Below are 6317 nucleotides of genomic sequence, written 5' to 3' on the forward strand. Positions count from 1 at the left end.
TTCTTTAATTCATGAATATGAGTAGTATATGGGGACACCCTAGGGACAATGGGACTTACCATTAAAAAACACCTTGGGACACTCTGGGGACAATGGAAATTTAACATGGGAGAAATTGCTGGGACACTCTAGGGACAAGGGGAATTAACATGGGAATCTATTTTGGGTCAGTCTAGGGACAAGGGAAATTTAACATGGGAGAAAAGTGGGACGATTCAGGGACAATGGGAATTAGCATTACAGACACCCCTGGGACGATATAGGGACTATGTAAATTTAACATGGAGAAAACCCCTGGGACTGTATAGGGACAAGGGGAATTAACATTAGGGAATAGTTCGTGGGACTGTTTAGGGACAAGGGGAATTGAACATGGGGAATAGAGTTTGGGTCTGTCTAGGGACAAGGGGAATTTAACATGGGAATAAATCGTGGGACTGTCTAGATTCAAGGGGAATTTAACATATGGAAATTGAACATGGTGGGTCTGTATAGCGTCAAGGGGAATTGAACATAGTGGGATTGTCTAGGGACAATGATGGTAGAGGGTCAAACACAACAGAGACAGAGACATACATACACTAGTACAAGCGTGAGATTTATATATAAAGCATTACCAAGACCTGAAATCTTTCTGGGGTGTTCAAAAATTTGCATAATTGTAATGATGCTATAAATAGCTATAATCAAGGAAATGCTCAACGACAAAATGGATGTGACTAAAAGTAACGCTAAAATGACGAAATTGTCCCAGAATTTAAAGGAAAATAAACATATCCCCGAAAATTAAGTTAAAATGGTTTAGACTAAAATGGATAAAATTAGTAACTACTTACAATATCAACTTGTGTGACGATCGTGGATAAACACCCATGTATCTATTTATAGCTATAATCAGCTAAAATTCCTATGAAATCCCACTATCTATTTATACTACAACTTGTGGGTTATTCCTTTGGAAAACCCCACTATCTTTTTATAGCCTCAGCTTGAGTGACGTTCCTGTTTATGAACTCTAGTAAATATGTATAGCTACAACCTGTGGAAATCCCCAAGTCCATATTTATAGTCTCGAAATTTCCAGCGTCAGTGACGTCACTGTACTGAGCACTAGGGGATAAATGTCAACAGTGCTGCAAGTGGCTGACCTGAATACACGCTACTGCAGGTAGGTAGGTAGAGTGTATCTGATAGGGATAAACTGAGTTTTATAGGGACAAACAGAGACCAATACACACACACACACACACACACACACACACACACACACACACAACGTACGCGCGCAGACATAGGCCCATACACACATACACACACACACACACACACACACACACACAAAGAGGGAAGAGGAAAAAACAAACCCCAAATATACTATCAACACAGAAGGGAGATAATACAAACCCCAAATAAACTATCCACACAAACGTACGCGAACGCATACAAACCCCAAATATACTATCCACACAAACGTATGCAAACGCATACAAACCCCAAAATATACTATCCATACAAACGTACGCGAACGCATACAAACCCCAAAATATACTATCCACACAACGTCGCTAACGCATACAAACCCCAAATATACTATCCACACTCGGGAGGAAGAAGAAGAAGAAAAAAAAACAACCAAATATACGATCTACACAACGTACGCGAACACACACACACACACACACACACACACACACACACAGGGAAGAGGAAAACACAAACCCCAAATATACTATCAACACAGAAGGGAGATAATACAAACCCCAAATATACTATCTACACATGGAAGAGGAAGAATACAAATCCCATATCTACTATCCACACGGAGGTTAGATGTAGAAAAATAAACCCCATATCTACAATCCACGCAGAGGGAAGAAGAAATAAATAACCCAATATACACTATCCGCAAAGAGGGAAGAGGAAAAAGCCATAATATACTAACCACACAGAGGGAAGAAGAAAACCATTATACACTATCCAAAGGGAGTGAAGAAATAACCCTTTATATATACTATCAACAGAGAGTGAAGAAAATAACCCATTATATTCCATCAACACAGAGTGAAGAAGAAAAAGCTTTTTTGAAAGCACCTAAGCCCTCACCTGCAATGACCAACTCTGCCAAACACCTACACCCCATCCCCACCCCAACACTACAAAACCCATTTAACCCGTTATTTTATGGCATCAGTGTGTGAGCAAGAAATGCAGACCCAGCCAGTTAGCACTCCACCCACCTCGAGACCACAAATAACATCTAGTCAACAGCCGACTATACCTAACAAACAACCCACCCCGGAAAGATTCTTCTCTCACTCCGATACTACAGGCAATCCCAGCTGAAATAACAACCACAACAACAATAACAGCGACAGACACCATAGCAGCGGATTTGAAACTATCTACCTCAACTGAAGAATTAGTATCAGAACCAGAAGAGGAAATAGAGGCGGTTGAGGAGGAGGAGGGGGACGCTGACCCTCATTGAGAAGTACACCGAAATGGGGCTAGATCAAGCACTGTATGACGTCAACAAAGCAGAGCAGTTTATAAGAGCCATACAATACGTTGCCTACGAATCTCTAGACACCTTTAAACCAAGACCTTCTCAATGGAAATTTGGAGTGAGAGTTCTCCCCCCCCCAATTCTACAGACAAGCCTACACTGGATACCCCTCATTCAACTGGTAGAAGCCGCTGCTTACATTGCCGCCCATCATGGCTACGCATTTCCTGATATCAAGAATCATGAGACTAGGAGTGCGGGAAAGATCGTGAGGGCGAAAGAGAGACCTGGTACCTTCTAGCAGAAAAAAACAGCCTTTTTTAGGGCTCGAAAAGATTGCCTTTTATTAAATAGGGAACCATATTTGGCTTGGTATCCCTCCTTGACTAAACTATTCTCGAAACAAACTTGACCCATTGGGACACCGCGACAAAACTTAACTTGTTTAACCTAACAGTGACCAAATTGATATATCTCGCTTAGACATATTAATTTAAATAAGATTAGTATGGCTATTTTTATGTACACTAAGTACCAATATTAGATAGATATGTTAGGAAGTAGGAAATTTAACAGACTCGTTAGATTTTAACTAATTGCACAGGTGGCTAACATATTATTGGTACTTTTGTTTGTCCATTAGCAAAAACTGGACTTGATTTGAAATAAGTACGGGCTAGCGTTTTGGGGAGTACTTAACATCCATGGCTGTCTTGCTGAGCGCCTTTTTTCCTCCTTTACCACGCTCGGACAGACAAATGAGTGTGTGGTGAGACTATTCCCACTCATGTTTAAAGCCTTTCCGTCAGGTTGTTAAGGACTAGTTAGTCCTACACCTGAGTGGCTAAATTTAAAAGTAGTCTGTGAGTACATAAAAGCCTGGGGGATGAGGCTCTCTTTCCTTCCCCCAGGAGTAATTAAAAATCACGCGGTGCGTGATTAAACCAGTGATACATGCTCCATTGGAGCGAAAATCATTTTAATTCAAGTAAACAAGCAAGCAAGTTCGGCTACCGTCTCTAGCACTCTTGATGACACCAACTGTCTGGGTTATTTTCTTTCTTGCAAGCCCCTATGTTCCACTTCTGTTTGTGATAATAACTTGTGATACTTCACATTTTCTAAAGTGGAAATCTTTACAAGCCGTACAAAATACAAAACTTATATGACTTTGGCTTTTGACACTCGCACAGACTCTTCACTTTATAAGTGTCACGAGAAAATTGTATATCCAATTTTTACCCTTTTCCAAAACACGCACACACTTGCAGCTCGACCATAAATATGTACATCTTGTTTTGTGGATAAGTCACAGACAAGTCCAAGCATATATAGGTGATTATGAATGTTAGGAATATCCCCTCATTTTTTCAGAAATATCAAAGCTTTTATGCGCATTTTCCCTTTTCCACTCTATATTAGTGCTTAGATTTGTTCCAAAAAAAGAAAAAAGAAACCAAACAATTTTTTTTATAAAAAAAAATGAATTTTGAATTCAGATTTCTCTCTGTTTATAATTTTTTCAAGTTGATGGTGCATGACAGATTACATTCGCCTACCTTTCCAAAGTGAGAGACATTTCTTCACATGTCATTGCCTTTGTTAAATTCGGTTTCATTGGTTAGTTATCGTTAATCTTTAATTTGTTGATGCATTTCTTTTTGATAGAAGATTTAAGGCTTTCTGGTGTTGTAACGGTATTTATGTTGTTTGTGTGGATAGTTTATTTGGGGTTTGTATTATCTCCCTTCTGTGTTGATAGTATATTTGGGGTTTGTTTTTTCCTCTTCCCTCTGTGTGTGTGTGTGTGTGTATGTGTGTGTGTGTGTGTGTGTGTGTGTGTATGTGTGTGTGGGCGTATGTCTGCGCGCGTACGTTGTGTGTGTGTGTGTGTGTGTATTGGTCTCTGTTTGTCCCTATAAAACTCACTTTATTCCTATCAGATACACTCTACCTACCTACCTGCAGTAGCGTGTATTCAGGTCAGCCACTTGCAGCACTGCTGACATTTATCCCCTAGTGTTCAGTACAGTGACGTCACTGACGCTGGAAATTTCGAGACTATAAATATGGACTTGGGGATTTCCACAGGTTGTAGCTATACATATTTACTAGAGTTCATAAACAGGAACGTCACTCAAGCTGAGGCTATAAAAAGATAGTGGGGTTTTCCAAAGGAATAACCCACAAGTTGTAGTATAAATAGATAGTGGGATTTCATAGGAATTTTAGCTGATTATAGCTATAAATAGATACATGGGTGTTTATCCACGATCGTCACACAAGTTGATATTGTAAGTAGTTACTAATTTTATCCATTTTAGTCTAAACCATTGTAACTTAATTTTCGGGGATATGTTTATTTTCCTTTAAATTCTGGGACAATTTCGTCATTTTAGCGTTACTTTTAGTCACATCCATTTTGTCGTTGAGCATTTCCTTGATTATAGCTATTTATAGCATCATTACAATTATGCAAATTTTTGAACACCCCAGAAAGATTTCAGGTCTTGGTAATGCTTTATATATAAATCTCACGCTTGTACTAGTGTATGTATGTCTCTGTCTCTGTTGTGTTTGACCCTCTACCATCATTGTCCCTAGACAATCCCACCATGTTCAATTCCCCTTGACGCTATACAGACCCACCATGTTCAATTTCCATATGTTAAATTCCCCTTGAATCTAGACAGTCCCACGATTTATTCCCATGTTAAATTCCCCTTGTCCCTAGACAGTCCCAAACTCTATTCCCCATGTTCAATTCCCCTTGTCCCTAGACCGACCCAAACTCTATTCCCCATGTTCATTTCCCCTTGTCCCTAAACAGTCACGAACTATTCCCTAATGTTAATTCCCCTTGTCCCTATACAGTCCCAGAGGTTTTCTCCATGTTAAATTTACATAGTCCCTATATCGTCCCAGGGGTGTCTGTAATGCTAATTCCCATTGTCCCTGAATCGTCCCACTTTTCTCCCATGTTAATTCCCCTTGTCCCTAGAGTGTCTCAGCAATTTCTCCCATGTTAAATTTCCATTGTCCCCAGAGTGTCCCAAGGTGTTTTTTAATGGTAAGTCCCATTGTCCCTAGGGTGTCCCCATATTCTACTAATATGCAATGAATGTATGGCGGCACAATAATGTACAGAACAAAATCGAACATTTTGTTAGCCGGAAAGTTCTTGGCAAAAGAACAACAACTAAAACTTCCTTTCAGTCGGAACTTATCGGTGACTCATTGATTCATAAATAAAAGAGTGGTCAGAGTTGAACTAGCGGCATACATTCAAAGTGTGATCCTCAGGAATGACCTCGAAGATGGAAATGTGAATCGTATCTATCCCAGCTCAGAATGTTTGGTATAGCTTCCGGTCCTGTGCGATATGGGGATACTGGGGTGGGGGTGGGGGTAGGGGTGTAATTCATACAATATATTGGGCGATCTTTTAACGTAATCTGTGCATAGCTGAATATTGCACAAGAATATTAAAGGCTGGACAGTTAGATGTAAAAAAAGGCGTAATAAAAATACTTCTTTTTCAGAGAACTGCGTACTGGTTTCTCGTATTCAGTCTTACGCGTTGTTGTAGTAAATGTTTATAACGTAGTTTATTTTCATGACGTTTATCGCGACTAATTTTCTCGTTTCATTCATTTTTTAATACCTCGTTCGAGATGTAGGTGTACGGTTTGGTTAGCTCAGAGTTGTTGTTTTGTTGTTTGTGTCTTGATTGTCCCACTTTTGTGTCCGGTTTGGTATACAACAATTTTATGATAAAACATAATTCTAAGTGATGTAAAATGTGATAGGT

Source organism: Sinohyriopsis cumingii, chromosome 17 (assembly GCF_028554795.1).
Source record: "Sinohyriopsis cumingii isolate HCF-2022 chromosome 17, ASM2855479v2, whole genome shotgun sequence".
NCBI lineage: Eukaryota > Metazoa > Mollusca > Bivalvia > Unionida > Unionidae > Sinohyriopsis > Sinohyriopsis cumingii.